The sequence below is a fragment of the Salvelinus alpinus genome, chromosome 25 (genome assembly GCF_045679555.1).
Source record: "Salvelinus alpinus chromosome 25, SLU_Salpinus.1, whole genome shotgun sequence".
NCBI classification, from domain to species: Eukaryota; Metazoa; Chordata; class Actinopteri; order Salmoniformes; family Salmonidae; genus Salvelinus; species Salvelinus alpinus.
Window position 1 is genome coordinate 21,174,190 of NC_092110.1, and position 17,551 is coordinate 21,191,740.

At 46.0% G+C, this 17,551-nt stretch overlaps 1 protein-coding gene across 4 annotated transcripts in view; it reads right to left on the minus strand.

Moving 5' to 3' along the window:
* LOC139553608 (regulator of G-protein signaling 6-like) overlaps positions 1 to 17,551 on the minus strand; it is a 65,544-nt gene that overhangs the window by 25,206 nt on the left and 22,787 nt on the right. The window lies entirely within an intron of this gene.

Below are 17,551 nucleotides of genomic sequence, written 5' to 3' on the forward strand. Positions count from 1 at the left end.
ATAAATTGATAAATTGTTTCATAAAACAATCCAATTCTAATGTGGAAATCTAGGGTCTGTTTATCCAGCCCCACAATTCCCACGGTAACAAGGCCCACCAATGGGGAGACTAGGCCCATTGAAGATGGCTGTGAGAGCGATTCCCCAGAGGATAAGATAAACATCACACCTCAAACTCCTTGCAGGCAGAAAGCACCCCACCACATCACACAACAGCAGCCTAAAATTAGGCACGGCCGCACCGTGCTCACAGCTCAAGACTCAGACACACACACACCCACATACTGACTGACTGTAACAAAGACGATTATGCTTGGATGAATTCAAAGGCCTGATTGTGTGCAAAGCTGATTTGATTTGGCTGCTCCGTTAGCTTCACCATCTCAGAAAGGTCATCTGTATTTATCTGCACTGTTAAATGGGAGATGGCATGGATCGACTCGTTCATTACCATCAATATTCAGCAACAATCAGAAAACGCTCTTTATCAGCCATTTGTATAGAGCCCTATAGGGGACAGTGATAAAGTCACGCAATTCTCAGTTGTGTGCCACTGCCATTCCAGCATGTTCCTGACCACCTTCTCTCCCTCTCCTCTCATCCATCATTCAAACAGACACATATGCATGTTCCAGCAGCCTCCTTAGCCTCAGAAATTCATCTCTGAGCGAGCGCACCAAGAGCCAACTGCCTCCTCTCCTAAGTGGTTGCAGCAGGTTGCAGTTGCACGGCATGCCTCAGTACTGTGTATCTCTGCCCTCACAACGACAACCATAGAGATGTGCAGTATTCTGGCCAATCCCAACTAACAGGCCAAGGACAGTATAAATAAGAATAGGTGGTTTCGCAACAAGTACAAACATTGGTCACTATTTCAACAACCTGCCCCTACAACCATTGTGTCTCTGGTCTGATGACCTGGTGAGAGCAACAATCATAACTCAGTAGACCCATTAGCAGGTCCGTCTCTGGATAGAAGGAGTGTTGAGAAGACAGAGGTCCGTCTCTGGCTAGAAGGAGTGTTACGAAAACAGTATAAGTATAAGTTATCTCCCGGGTGGCGCAGTGGTCTAGGGCACTGCATCGTAGTGCTAGCTGCGCCACCAGAGTCTCTGGGTTCACGCCCAGGCTGGGCTGGGTTCGCGCCCAGGCTCTGTCGCAGCCGGCCGCAACCGGGAGATCCGTGGGGCGACGCACAATTGGCATAGCGTCGTCCGAGTTAGGGAGGGTTTGGCCGGTAGGGATATCCTTGTCTCAGTATGTAAAAAACGTAATAAAAATGTATGCACTCTACTGTAAGTCGCTCTGGATAAGAGCGTCTGCTCTTGGCCGGTAGGGATATCCTTGTCTCAGTATGTAAAAAATGTAATAAAATGTATGCACTCTACTGTAAGTCGCTCTGGATAAGAGCGTCTGCTAAATGACTAAAATGTAAAAAAAAAAATTAAATGTAAGACAGAGGTCTGTCTCTGGCTAGAAGGAGTGTTGAGAAGACAGAGGTCCGTCTCTGGCTAGAAGGAGTGTTGAGAAGACAGAGGTCCGTCTCTGGCTAGAACGAGTGTTGAGAAGACAGAGGTCCGTCTCTGGCTAGAACGAGTGTTGAGAAGACAGAGGTCTGTCTCTGGCTAGAAGGAGTGTTGAGAAGACAGAGGTCTGTCTCTGGCTAGAAGGAGTGTTGAGAAGACAGCAGGTCTGTCTCTGGCTAGAAGGAGTGTTGAGAAGACAGAGGTCCGTCTCTGGCTAAAAGGAGTGTTGAGAAGACAGAGGTCTGTCTCTGGCTAGAAGGAGTGTTGAGAAGACAGCAGGTCTGTTTCTGGCAAGAAGGAATGGTAAGAAGACAGCAGGTCTGTCTCTGGCTAGAAGGAGTGTTGAGAAGACAGCAGGTCTGTTTCTGGCAAGAAGGGGTGTTGAGAAGACAGCAGGTCTGTTTCTGGCAAGAAGGGGTGTTGAGAAGACAGCAGGTCTGTCTCTGGATAGAAGGAGTGGTGAGAAGACAGCAGGTCTGTCTCTGGCTAGAAGGAGTGGTGAGAAGACAGCAGGTCTGTCTCTGGCTAGAAGGAGTGTTGAGAAGACAGAGGTCTGTCTCTGGCTAGAAGGAGTGTTGAGAAGACAGAGGTCCGTCTCTGGCTAGAAGGAGTGTTGAGAAGACAGAGGTCCGTCTCTGGCTAGAAGGAGTGTTGAGAAGACAGAGGTCCGTCTCTGGCTAGAACGAGTGTTGAGAAGACAGAGGTCCGTCTCTGGCTTGAAGGAGTGTTGAGAAGACAGAGGTCCGTCTCTGGCTAGAAGGAGTGTTGAGAAGACAGAGGTCCGTCTCTGGCTAGAAGGAGTGTTGAGAAGACAGAGGTCCGTCTCTGGCTAGAAGGAGTGTTACGAAAACAGTATAAGTTTCTATATTTACTGTTCTGCAAGCCTCACAATCGAAGGCAATTATCTCCTTGCCAACTGGCTAAATATTAAATAGATGACTCAGACACTCAAGTCATGAATCTAATAAACCTGAGTAATACATTTTAGATGCGTATGGATTTAATAATAGTCCGATAATGTTTCAGACAGTGGAGAAGAGAAGGAATAGTGAGGCAAGACAATTATAATTCTCTCATCGAATGACTGCCTCTTTACACAGACTGTGCAGTTGGAGAAAGAGCGAGCGAGCGAGCGAGCGAGCGAGAGAGAGAGAGAGCGAGAGAGAGAGAGAGAGAGAGAGAGAGAGAGAGAGAGAGAGAGAGAGAGAGAGGGAGCACTAAGATACCACACCACATCAACTCTGTATTTTCAGAGAGAAGAAACAAGGATTTTACAGTACAGTTACATTCTTATCTTTTAGAACGTCACTATCAGTCCAACCAGATTTACTGTCTTCCTGTGTCTGAATACAAATACCTTGAGAGAAAACAATGGAAATAAGTTATGAAATTACCTCCATTCGCTGCAATACAATGCCACTCCACACACCCCGAGAGAGACAACAGTAAAAGGATTTGGTTATTTTGTTCTTGTTAAATAATTAACCTTGAACTCCATAACAGGTTTGAAAATAACTAATTATCTCCCCATAGGATGACAGTGGGCATGAAGTACTTAGCAGGGGTACAGAAACCAGCAGTATCTTTTCACTGTGGAAGCTAATGGTATTTGCATCTTGTTGTGAAGGGCTTTTGAGAGCGGAACATTCCTGCTAGCTGGCGATAACAGTACTTTGCCCCTCCACACTGAGCTCTATTAACGGCATTCGGGGAAGAGGTATGTGTGTGTGTGCCTGTGTGTGTGTCTGCTGGGGCCCATTGTCATCCGTCCCTCTTATCTGTGAGGTTACTGAGGGCCCATGCTGCTGTCAGGGCAGTGGCTACTTAGCCAGCCACCCTGTGACGCTCCCTGGCAGGCCATTACAGTGGACTGCTCAACTTATTATCAACACAGAAACACTACCAGGACTTACGGTACTGTATATGCTGTGTGGCTTAGATTCCCAACTGTAGTTTCTACCTCAAACAGTCGTTTCAGTTGAAACAATGACTGGGAGATACAATTGAAGTCGGAAGTTTACGTACAGCTTAGCCAAATACACTTAAACTCAGTTTTTCACAATACCTGACATTTAATCCTCGTAAAAATTCCCTGTCTTAGGTCAGTTAAGATCACCACTATATTTTAAGAATGTGAAATGTCAGAATAATAGTTGAGAGAATGATTTATTTCAGCTTTTATTTCTTTCATCACATTCCCAGTGGGTCAGAAGTTTACATACACTCAATGAGTATTTAGATGCATTGCCTTTAAATTGTTTAACTTGGGTCAAACGTTTCGGGTAGCCTTCCACAAGCTTCCCACAATAAGTTGGGTGAATTTTGGCCCATTCCTCCTGACAGAGCTGGTGTAACTGAGTCAGGTTTGTAGGCTTCTTTGCTCGCACACGCTTTTTCAGTGCTGCCCACACATTTTCTATAGGATTGAGGTCAGGGCTTTGTGATGGCCACTCCAATACCTTGACTTTGTTGTCCTTAAGCCATTTTGCCACAACTTTGGAAGTAGACTTGGGGTCATTGTCCATTTGGAAGACCCATTTGCGACCAAGCTTTAACTTCCTGACTGATGTCTTGAGATGCTTCAATATATCCACATCATTTTCCTGCCTCATGATGCCATCTATTTTGTGAAGTGCACCAGTCCCTCCTGCAGCAAAGCACCCCCACAACATGATGTTGCCACCCCCGTGCTTCACGGTTGGGATGATGTTCTTCGGCTTGCAAGTGCCCCCCTTTTTCCTCCAAACATAACGATGGTCATTATGGCCAAACAGTTCTATTTTTGTTTCATCAGACCAGATGACATTTCTCCAAAAAGGACGATCTTTGTCCCCATGTGCAGTTGCAAACCGTAGTCTGGCTTTTTTATAGCGGTTTTGGAGCAGTGGCTTCTTCCTTGCTGAGTGGCCTTTTAGGTTATGTCAATATACAACTCATTTTACTGTGGATATAGATACTTTTGTACCTGTTTCCTCCAGCATCTTCACAAGGTCCTTTGCTGTTGTTCTGGGACTGATTTGCACTTTTCACACCAAAGTACGTTCATCTCTAGGAGACAGAACGCATGTCCTTCCTGAGTGGTACGACTGCTGCATGTTCCCATGGTGTTTATACTTGTGTACTATCCCAAGAATGAACCAGACTTGTGGAGGTCTGCCATTTATAATTTTGTTTGTGGCTGATTTCTTTGGATTTTCTCATGTCTAGCAAAGAGGCACTGAGTTTGAAGGTAGGTCTTGAAATACATCTACAGGTACACCTCCAATTGACTCAAATGATGTCAATTAGCCTATCAGAAGCTTCTAAAGCCATGACATCATTTTGGGGAATTTTCCAAGCTGTTTAAAGGCACAGTCAACTTAGTGTATGTAAACTTCTGACCCACTGGAATTGTGATACAATGAATTATAAGTGAAATAATCTGTCTGTAAACAATTGTTGGAAAAATTACTTGTGTCATGCACAAAGTAGATGTCCTAACCGACTTGCCAAAACTGTAGTTTGTTGACAATACATTTCTGGAGTGGTTGAAAAACATGTTTTAATGACTCCAACCTAAGTGTATGTAAACTTCCGACTTCAACTGTGTCTATCAATGGAGATGAGATGAAATACATGTCCATTTACCAGAACGTTTTGAAATACCGATCAGGACAAGAGCATACTCCAATTGTGACTAATACTAACTACCTTATATCCATAAATGGTGCCAGACAAGCTAATAATAAGCTAATAAAAGCAGAAAGTCTCCCAAAATGAGACCTTGATAAAAAATGTAGAAGGGTGTAATAGAGCATTAATGATTCAACAGCCGTCATCACCACAGACACACTGGTCATTGTTCAAAGACCTTTATGGCTGTGAAAGTCATAATGGCCAATCTGAGAACTTTTCAAGACTGTTTTCTAACCTACTTTCTGCTGAATTGTCACGTTCTGACCATAGTTCTTGTGTGTTTTGCTTGTTTTAGTGTTGGTCAGGACATGAGCTGGGTGGGCATTCTATGTTGTGTGTCTAGTTTGTCTGTTTCTATGTTTGGCCTAATATGGTTCTCAATCAGAGGCAGGTGTTTTGTGTTGTCTCTGATTGGGAATCATATATAGGTGGCTTGTTGTGTGTTGGGATTTTGTGGTTGTTTCCTGTCTCTGTGTTTTCTATGCACCAGATAGGGCTGTATCGGTAAGCCACGTTTGTTATTTTTGTATTTTGTAAGTGTTCACAGTTTTGTCTTGTTTATTAAATCATGTTGAACACGAGCTACGCTGCGTCTTGGTCCGATCCCTGCTACACCTCCTCTTCAGACGAAGAGGAGGAAGGCTGCCGTTACATGAATGATATTCTCTTTACTGCCCAATTAACATATGAACAGACAATTAACATATGAACAGAGCCCAACAATATGAAACATAAAGTGAGTATCGGATAAGTGTAACCTCAGTGCAGTGAGAGTTCACTGGTCCCAATACATTCTTCTGACTTGCTCTGGATGTCTTCATATGCTGGATTTGTGTATGCTTTCCAACAGTCCAAGCCATCACAATGAATTGTATATAGAGCATGTGACTTTTAGGCAAGAAGTCAAACTGACTTTTGGCTGTGAGCATTCTTAAATAAACCAACCCTCCACCACCCCCCTTATTCCTAGGACCAGCCAGGCATCACACTGTGTGAATAGCAAGCTGATGTCTAGCTTGGCTCTAGCTGCTCTTCTCTGGGGATGCAGGTGTGAATGACAGCTGCTTTGGTGGAGAGGGTCTCCTTGTACCCTCTATGGACCAGAGGGGGGCTGCTGCAGGCCTGGTCATGATGAGGGGGTGCCGGGTGTTAGGGAGCCTCTCCTGGATTCGTTCCACCAAGGACAGACACTGTGACAGCTACAGCAGCCCCAGCAATGACTGGAAAGGCCAAATACCTACATACAGCTGATATATCAACCATGTTTAATGGGTTGAAAACAGAAATGCTTTCATTAGCCGATGTGAACAAAACCTTTAAACAGGTCAACATTCACAAAGCCTCTGGGCCAGACGGATTACCAGGATGTGTACTCAAAGCATGTCTTCACTTGTCACGTTCGTCGTATGAATCGGACCAAGGTGCAGCGTGGTATGTGTACATTCTTCTTTATTAAAGAAAGAACACTGAACAAAATAACAAAACAACAAAACGAACGAAACGTGAAGCTATATGAAATAGTGCAGACAGGCAACCAAACACCAAAGGGGAAATGGCTTCCTAAATATGATCCCCAATCAGAGACAACGATAAACAGCTACCGCTGATTGGGAACCATATCAGGCCACCATAAGCATACAAATACCTAGACTTACAAAACCCTAGACATACAAAAACCCTAGACAATACAAAACCCCTAGACAATACAAAAACTAGCGTAATCCACCCTAGTCACAGCCTGACCTAACCAAAAGATAAAGAAAACAGAGATATCTCAGGTCAGGGCGTGACAGTACCCCCCCCCCCCCCCCAAAAGGTGCGGACTCCCGGCCGCAAACCTGAACCTATAGGGGAGGGTCTGGGTGGGCATCTACCCTTGGTGGCGGCTCTGGTTCTGGACGCCCCCCCCCTCTTTACGCTGATCCCTCCGCCTTTGTAGAACCGGACCGTGGATCATCGGAGGCTGTGGACTGGGGACCGTCGCCAGAGACCCCGGACTGGGGATCTTCACTGAAGGCCCCGGGCTGGGGATCTTTGCCGGAGACCCCGGACTGGGGACCGTCGCTGGAGACCCCGGACTGGGGACCGTCGCTGGAGGCTCCGGACTGGGGATCGTCGCTGGAGGCTCCGGACTGGGGACCGTCGCTGGAGACCCCGGACTGGGGACCGTCGCTGGAGACCCCGGACTGGGGACCATCGCCGGAAGCTCTGGACTGGGTACTGTCGCCGGAAGCTCTGGACTGGGTACTGTAGCCGGAAGCTCTGGACTGGGAACTGTCGCCGGAAGCTCTAGACTGTGGAAGCGCATTGGAAGCCTGATGCGTGGTGCCAGAACTGGTGGTACGGGGCTAAGGACACGCACCTCAGGGTGAGTGCGGGGAAGAGGCACAGGCCGTACTGGACTGTGGAGGCGCACTGGAGACCTGATGCGTGGGACCGGTACAGGTGGCACCGGGCTGATGACACGCACCACAGGACGAGTGTGGAGAGGAAGCACCATCCTTCCTGACTGGATGCTCACTCCAGCCCGGCAAGTGCGGGAAGCTAGCACAGGACGCACTGGGCTATGAATGCGCACTGGGTGGGCATCTACCCTTGGTGGCGGCTCTGGTTCTGGACGCCCCCCCCCCCCCCCCTCTTTACGCTGATCCCTCCGCCTTTGTAGAACCGGACCGTGGATCATCGGAGGCTGTGGACTGGGGACCGTCGCCAGAGACCCCGGACTGGGGATCTTCACTGAAGGCCCCGGGCTGAGAGTTTCAAGTTCCTTGGTGTCCACATCACCAACAAACTATCATGGTCCAAACATACCAAGACAGACGTGAAGAGGGCACGACAAAACCTTTTCCCCTCAGGAGACTGAAAAGATTTGGCATGGGTCCCCAGATCCTCAAAAGGTTCTACAGCTGCACCATCAAGAGCATCCTGACCGGTTGCATCACCGCCTGGTATGGCAACTGCTCGGCATCTGACCGTAAGGCGCTACAGAGGGTAGTGCGAATGGCCAAGTACATCACCTATACAATAGGCGGTGTCAGAGGAAAGCCCATAAAATTGTCAGAGACTCCAGTCACCCAAGTTATGGACCGTTTTCTCTACTACCGCACAGCAAGCGGTACCGGAGTTTCAAGTCTAGGACCAAAAGGCTCCTCAACAGCTTCACTCCCGGCCGCAAACTCCCGGCCGCAAACCTGAACCTATAGCTTCACTCCCGGCCGCAAACTCCCGGCCGCAAACCTGAACCTATAGGGGAGGGTCTGGGTGGGCATCTACCCTTGGTGGCGGCTCCCGCAGATAATTTACATTGACCCCCCCCCCCCACCCCTTACTCTCTGTTTATTATCTATGCATAGTCACTTCACCCCTACCTACATGTACAAATTACCTCAACTAACCTGTACCCCCGCACACTGACTCGGTACTGGTACCCCCTGTACATAGCCTCGTTATTGTTATTCTTATTGTGTTACTTTTTATTATTACTTTGTATTTTAGTTTACTTGGTAAATATTTTCTTAACTCTTCTTGAACTGCACTGTTGGTTAAGGGCTTGTAAGTAAGCATTTCACGGTAAAATCTACACTTGTTCTATTCGGCGCATGTGACAAATAAAGTTTGATTTGATTTGTATTTGAAATAGTCCTATGAATATCTCAACAGGATACATTTCTCTTATGTGTGTGTTTCAGTGTTTTATGACAGTATGTTCCTGTTACCAAGGAGATCATTTTACACCTCACTGAAGCCCTTTTCCTCCACCAACATAGCTCATTAAATCCTCTTGATCACTGGAGAGCCTGGATTGTACTGCAAACACACTAACAATTGATCTTTCAGCGTGGAGAAAACAAAACATAATCACTCAAATCCTGGTTGGGATTTAAGCTTCCTGAAGGTGACAATCCATATTCTACCATGTCCTTGTCAAATTGTTCTGATGAGAGTCTGGGTTGTGGTTGTTTAACTGTAGGTTGGCACACAAAGCAGGAGGAAATTATCCTTCACTGTAACATTGGAGAACTCCTTTGAGGGGGTGAAGCACGGGGCTTCCGTAAAATAACCCTCAGCCGTGTTTCCACAGATAAGACTGTGACCCCTTGAGCCTTTCTTCTAAACAACTCAGAACGCTGAAAATTAAATGTCTTATGAACATCTCATTCAGACATTGTTACAGCAACAGGTCAAACTTTTAGGAGTGAGTCTGAGACACATACTCTGCTCAGACAGTTCATCTGGAGTACATTCACATTGCCACAGGCCGGGCATCAGCAGTTTTCATTGTTAACATTCCAGCCAGTAACCTCAGCGGGCATTCAACATTCTGAGCCCACCCTGGTAAACAACATTCTGAGCCCACCCTGGTAAACAACATTCTGAGCCCACCCTGGTAAACAACATTCTGAGCCCACCCTGGTAAACAACATTCTGAGCCCACCCTGGTAAACAACATTCTGAGCCCACCCTGGTAAACAACATTCTGAGCCCACCCTGGTAAACTGCCCAGAGGTGCAGCATTCTGAATAAGACCTAATTAGCTGCAACTTGATTGGCTGTTCAGCCTGCTGTCCCACTGACCCTGAAATCCACAGGAAAAGTCCCAATGTGAATGTGTGTGTGATTCAGAACAACAACCAACATGGTCAAAGTGTTAATGGGAATGGGAGTTGCCTGCTTAGGCCAGTTGGAGCTCCCTGCTTAGGCCAGTTGGAGCTCCCTGCTTAGGCCAGTTGGAACTCCCTGCTTAGGCCAGTTGGAGCTCCCTGCTTAGGCCAGTTGGAACTCCCTGCTTAGGCCAGTTGGAGCTCCCTGCTTGTCCAGTTGGAGCTCTCTGCTTGTCCAGTTGGAGCTCCCTGCTTAGGCCAGTTGGAACTCCCTGCTTAGGCCAGTTGGAACTCCCTGCTTAGGCCAGTTGGAACTCCCTGCTTAGGCCAGTTGGTGCTCCCTGCTTGTCCAGTTGGAACTCCCTGCTTGTCCAGTTGGAACTCCCTGCTTAGGCCAGTTGGAACTCCCTGCTTAGGCCAGTTGGAGCTTCCTGCTTGTCCAGTTGGAGCTCCCTGCTTAGGCCAGTTGGTGCTCCCTGCTTGTCCAGTTGGAACTCCCTGCTTGTCCAGTTGGAGCTCCCTGCTTAGGCCAGTTGGAACTCCCTGCTTAGGCCAGTTGGAACTCCCTGCTTAGGCCAGTTGGAGCTCCCTGCTTGTCCAGTTGGAACTCCCTGCTTGGGCCAGTTGGAGCTCCCTGCTTGTCAAGTTGGAACTCCCTGCTTGGGCCAGTTGGAGCTCCCTGCTTGTCAAGTTGGAACTCCCTGCTTGGGCCAGTTGGAGCTCCCTGCTTGTCAAGTTGGAGCTCCATGCTTTTCCAGTTGGAGCTCCCTGCATGGTCCAGGTCGAGCTCCCTGCATGGGACAGTAGGAGCTCTCTTGTTAAAGAGACTATAGGAGTGTAGTGGAAGAATGGGAAATAAGGGGAGGGTCTACATGGTCTCTAGTTTCCATGGCAACATGCATAGAGAGAAGGGGAACGGAACAATTAAAAGTTTGATGAATTCAAATAAAATAAAATGTTATTTGTCACATGCGCCGAATACAACAAGTGTGAAATGCTTAATTATGAGCTGTTTCCCAATAATGCAGAGTTAAAAAATAAGAAAATAAAAACACAAAAGGAATAAAATACACAGAAATATACAAGAATACACAATACACTTCCCTGCATGGGAAGAGAGCCAGATATACTCAGTTTACAATTACCCATCAGGCCATTAGAGAGGGATAATCTAGTCAGTAGTCCCTTTGAAAAACAGAGAAACAATACAAATGTCAGTAGAAAGCAGAGGATGAAGCAGGGAATAGGAAATATTACAGCTTGAATGTACTCTGTCAACAACATATGGACCAGATATAGAGAAGCCCTTGACCGTCCTCTTCCCTGAGTGACTCGCCAGGTTATACCTCTCTCAATGTGAGACAAGGGGGACAGAAAAAGATCCTCCCATGCAATTATCTGTTGTTACAGACTCAATGGGTTGCTAAGGACATGAGTGCAGACAACACAGAAACACATTCGAATCCCTCAGTCAGAATGAATGGTGCACTTTTAAAACTAAGTGGCCCATAGATAGTGACTAATTTCAATTATCTGCAATGACGAATGTCCTTGAAAAGCATTAGCAATTTCAGGATAGAAACAAGTAGCCCAATAACACCCTATATCAAGACCAACACAGCCATTTATTTGGATCTCATTCACCAAAACCGCAGTCCAACATCTATTGAAAACAACAGCTAGTCTTCGAGGCACATAGGTCAAACAAACAAATCTCACACCATCTACATCCTGAGTACCAGTAGGACTCCAGAGGGTCTGTGGTCTAATAAGGTGCCCTGACTTTAGCCCTGCTTGGTAACTGGGTAAGAAACGCTATAGTGAACCCTTTTTGGATCTGGCGCAATCAAATACAAAAGATGAGTTAGAGGTGAGATTGGTGGCAGCCCTACAACTGTCTGAAAGATCAACAGCAATATATTGCACTAGGAGGAAGAGTTGCCCTGCTGGTACTGTACTGGGTGTGTCAGATTTGCTTGGTAGGCACTTAAAAAAGTTATTCCACTTGCAACATGGTGACAGTCAGAGAGATTTGTAAATGACTGCAAGGAAGTCATTTTTTATTTACATTTCACCACTTCAACATGTGGATGTGTCCTTCATCTGACCTAAAATCACAGTCAGTCTCACTTCTAAGTTGCATCCATCTGCACTCTTTCCCTCTGTTTCTGAGGTATTTTTTTTATTTCACCTTTATTTAACCAGGTAGGCCAGTTGAGAACAAATTCTCATTTACAACTGCGACCTGGCCAAGATAAAGCAAAGCAGTGCGACAAAAACAACAACCCAGAGTTAGTTAGGTAAAGCCAAGCTACTGAAATGTGAGAAAGTGCTATAAGACAACAGAGTGTTTGACAACAGGGTGGCTGTCTTGAGTGAGAACCCCGGATAGAACTGTTCTATTTTGAGAAGGAAAGGGAAGATGCACACAGATAGATTCTCTGTGTGGGCATCAGATGATCACAGCCCCTCTGTACTGATAACCATTTAGCTGCTGCAGTCGCTGAAGCCCACTCTCTGTCATCATTAGCACTGTCTGGGAGAGGAGGGGTGATGGAAGGCCATGGTGGTTCGGATGAGTACGCTTTGACGTGATGTGTTCAACATAAATAGCAACAACCATCTGGGGTGGCTGAGAGGTTAAACATGAATGCTGCTATTAGACAAAGTACTCACAACAGCTGAGTCAGAAATGGTTATAGGCAGTTGTTATTTTCATTGTGTGGTAGCTCAACATCTTTATATCCAATCCAAGTCTGATTTCTCATTTCTAGCAGAAATTAAAATACAACATGCATGTACGTTTTTATTTTTATAAAGCTAAAATTATAAAGTTTAATTCATTCTTGACTTTGCAACGCTGACATGAAAGCGCATCAGGGTCTCCTACAATCTGCATTTGTGTTGTTATGGTGACAAAAAAAATGGTAAGTTAGTGGGATGTTTCTTTAGGCCTTGATCTGACTCACCTACACATCTACATGAGCCCACAGGCTTGTTCCTTGTGTGAGAGAAGGAGGAATTCTATTCCTTCATTACAGAGTCCACTCCACCTTATGGTGCAGGAGGGATGACTGGACATGCGAGTCCCGTTCGCTACAGTGCTAAGGCAGTCTTGACAGGGAGGACAGGCAGGGTGCCATGCCAAACAAAGGGCAGAGAATGCTATTTTTTGTGTTAATAGACAGACTCCTTGAAGGATTTGGTTTGCTGGAACAGATGGAAGTCAACAAATTTGATCTCGCTCTCCTTATTACTGAAACGACTACTGATCAGTTACTTCTGTACAGAAGGTATCTTCACAGCAGAGACAAACCTGGCTATGCCTTTCCTCTAGCTAGCATGTCATTACTACTAACACACAAAACAGGGGCAGCCTGATTTCCTCCTAACAATCCTTTCTTATGTTTGTTGTAATCAGTGTTATAATGATCATTTTGCATCAAGATGTATTGTCAATGTATTCCTGATGCTCATTGGATGCTAACAGGTCATTGGTATCAAAAGGGTTAATATAACAGCAAAGAGTATTTAAATGAAGCTAAGTTTGTTTCCTGGTCAGGGACGATGAGATTACTTCTCTGGATACACCGAAAACTGAACAGGAATGTCGGTTCGGGTTGAGCCACCCCCACTGCTTATCCTGAACCATTAAAACACACACACACACACACACACACACACACACACACACACACACACACACACACACACACACACACACACACACACACACACACACACACACACACACACACACACACACACACACACACACACACACACACACACACACACACACACACACACACACACACACACACACACACATCCAGCAACAGATGCTTATTTAGCCTCTGTGTGTGTGTGTGTGTGTGTGTGTGTGTGTGTGTGTGTGTGTGTGTGTGTGTGTGTGTGTGTGTGTGTGTGTGTGTGTGTGTGTGTGTGTGTGTGTGTGTGTGTGTGTGTGTGTGTGTGTGTGCCAAATGCTCCATCGAATCCTAATCATTTTACCAACGTCTTGATTTAAAGGGGTTTTCTCTTTTTTCTCCTTGTGTCACCTATGAAGGCATCTGTTCATAATTCAACTCATGAGAAAGAACCATGCACAATCTGACAACACTGCATCGTTGCAGTCCCTGTCATAGAAAAATACACACTTGCCACATCCCAAAATGATGCCGTCTTCCATCTTCTAGGAGCACACAGACAATCAGTGAGGTAAGGGCCTTGACCTTTGAAACACACATAGATTATCTGTCGTGGCTGTTGCCTTGTTAGATTTTATGGGGTCCCGTTCCCTTCCCCCAGAGTGTGACAGTCCTCCTCTATGCAGCACTGTGCCTGTTACCTGTATCCTATGTTTGGCCCTCCAGAGTGTTACTAGAACATTCACAAGCTCTTAAGAGGAGAGGATGCTGCGCTGACAACAGGGAAACAAATTGAAAATGCCTGTTCTGAGAGATCCAAAGAGCCGTACCAGTGCATCACTTGGGGAAGCTTCCACTGGCTTCCTCAGTGACATATAGATACTATTACTAACCCACTCTGCTGTCTGAGAGCAACATGAAAACATCAGGACCAATGTACCAATGTGCAGAATGTGCTTTACAGTATATGGGAGAGAAAGGAGCAACCTACTATTTTCAGAAAACCCACTAACACTGGATTCAATAATGAGTTCAGAACAATGTTTTACAACCTCATATTTCCTTGCGAGGTGACATTCTACCCACTTTCACAAACTGTCTTGTTCCTGCACACTCGTATGGTTGATAATCAAACCGCATTGAACAGGCTGAGCAGCAACTCATGTGACAAGGAAAGAGGGGCCTCATCACGTAGAGCCACAGGGTACTGGAGTCACTAGCATCGCTCACCTCAGATGAGGTTGTGTCTGTCCCCTCCCTGGGGCCCGGGGCATGGCTGGCTCCTCGTTCTCCTGACAGACAGAGGGGAAGGTGTCAGTGGCACTGTCCTTTGTCACCGTGTCCTCATCTTCCTGCAGGGCCACTTGTCCCCATTATTATCCTCTAATGGCCTTTTAATAACCACAAATAAGCCTGGAGGTATTTGATGCCAGGGAGGCTCTTTGATTGAATCAGAGAGTGAAAACAAGTGTTTTATAATAGGATCTGTTACATGTAGCAGCCGCCGCCTCCCTGTAACACAGTCCTGTAGCCTGTCTGTCCACATGCATTCGCCGCCTCCCTGTAACACAGCCCTGTAGCCTGTCTGTCTACATGCAGCAGCCGCAGCCTCCCTGTAACACAGCCCTGTAGCCTGTCTGTCTACATGCAGCAGCCGCCGCCTCCCTGTAACACAGTCCTGTAGCCTGTCTGTCCACATGCAGTCGCCGCCTCCCTGTAACACAGCCCTGTAGCCTGTCTGTCTACATGCAGCAGCCGCAGCCTCCCTGTAACACAGCCCTGTAGCCTGTCTGTCCACATGCAGTCGCCGCCGCCTCCCTGTAACACAGCCCTGTAGCCTGTCTGTCCACATGCAGTCGCCGCCTCCCTGTAACACAGCCCTGTAGCCTGTCTGTCTACATGCAGCAGCCGCAGCCTCCCTGTAACACAGAACTGCAGCCTGTCTGTCCACATGCAGTCGCCGCCTCCCTGTAACACAGAACTGTAGCCTGTCTGTCTACATGCAGCAGCCGCCGCCTCCCTGTAACACAGCCCTGTAGCCTGTCTGTCTACATGCAGCAGCCGCCGCCTCCCTGTAACACAGCTCTGTAGCCTGTCTGTGTGATCGGGGGGATGGTCTAATGTTTGAATAAATGAGCAATGTTGGTTGGAAGATTTATTATAGTTATAATATAGTTGAAGTCGGAAGTTTACATACACCTTAGGCAAATACATTTAAACTCAGTTTTTTTCAATTCCTGACAATTAATCCTAGTAAAAATTCCCTGTCTTAGGTCAGTTAGGATCAACACTTTATTTTAAGAATGTGAAATGTCAGAATAATAGTAGAGAGAATTACATTTTCAGCTATTATTTCTTTCATCACATTCCCAGTGGGTCAGAAGTTTACATACACTCAATTAGTATTTGGATGCATTGCCTTTAAATTGTTTAACTTGGGTCAAACGTTTCGGGTAGCCTTCCACAAGCTTCCCACAATAAGTTGGGTGAATTTTGGCCCATTCCTCCTGACAAAGCTGGTGTAACTGAGTCAGTTTTGTAGGCCTCCTTGCTCACACACGCTTTTTCAGTTCTGCCCACAAATGTTCTATGGGATTGAGGTCAGGGCTTTGTGATGGCCACTCCAATACCTTGACTTTGTTGTCCTTAAGCCATTTTGCCACAACTTTGGAAATATGCTTGGGGTCATTGTCCATTTGGAAGACCCATTTGCAACCAAGCTTTAACTTCCTGACTGATGTCTTGAGATGTTGCTTCAATATATCCACATAATTTTCCTGCCTCATGGTACCATCTATTTTGCGAAGTGCACCAGTCCCTCCTATAGCTAAGCAATCCCACAACATGATGCTGCCACCCCTGTGCTTCACGGTTGGGATGGTGTTCTTCGGCTTGCAAGCATTCCCCTTTTTCCTCCAAATATAACGATGGTCATTATGGCCAAACAGTTCTATTTTTGTTTCATCAGACCAGAGGACATTTCTCCAAAAGTACGATCTTTGTCCCCCATGTGCAGTTGCAAACCGTAGTCTGGCTTTTTTGTGGAGGTTTGGAGCAGTAGTTTCTTCCTTGCTGAGCGGCCTTTCAGGTTATGTCGATATAGGACTCGTTTTACTGTGGATATAGATACTTTTGTACCTGTTTCCTCCAGCATCTTCACAAGGTCCTTTGCTGTTGTTCTGGGATTGATTTGCACTTTTCACACCAATGTACGTTCATCTCTAGGAAACAGACTGCGTCTCCTTCCTGAGCGGTATGACGGCTGCCTGGTCCCATGGTGTTTATACTTCCGTACTATTGTTTGTACAGATGAACGTGGTACCTTCAGGCATTTGGAAATTGCTCCCAAGGATGAACCAGACTTATGGAGGTCTACAATTTTTTTCTGAGGTCTTGGCTGATTTATTTTGATTTCCCCATGATGTCAAGCAAAGAGGCACTGAGTTTGAAGGTAGGCCTTGAAATACATCCACAGGTACACCTCCAATTGACTCAAATTATGTCAATTAGCCTAACAGAAGCTTCTAAAGCCATGACATAATTTTCTGGCATTTTCCAAGCTGTTTAAAGGCACAGTCAACTTAGTGTATGTAAACTTCTGACCTACTGGAATTGTGATACAGTGAATTATAAGTGAAATAATTAGTCTGTAAACAATTGTTGGAAAAATTACTTGTGTCATGCACAAAGTAGATGTTCTAACCGACTTGCCAAAACTATAGTTTGTTAACAAGAAATTTGTGGAGTGGTTGAAAAATGAGTTTTAATGACTCCAAGCTAAGTGTATGTAAACTTCCGACTTCAACTGTATATAGCTAGCTATCTTTTCTACCATCCTGGCCCCACTCAGTGTTGTATAGTATGATTGTCTCTGCGGATAGCATTCCCTATCCATTGCTGGCTACGTCCAGCAGCACAGCAGTAACCAAATGCTCAAATGTATAGTTGCTTATGCATCTTTTATTATTTTACTTCAGTGGAGAACAAAAATAACAAACTATAATGTCAGTGGAGGTGGAATTTGCTACTGGACCAATACACACCCTGCATTATTGAAGACTCTACCCACTGAGACATGAGCCATGCTTTGTAATCTAAT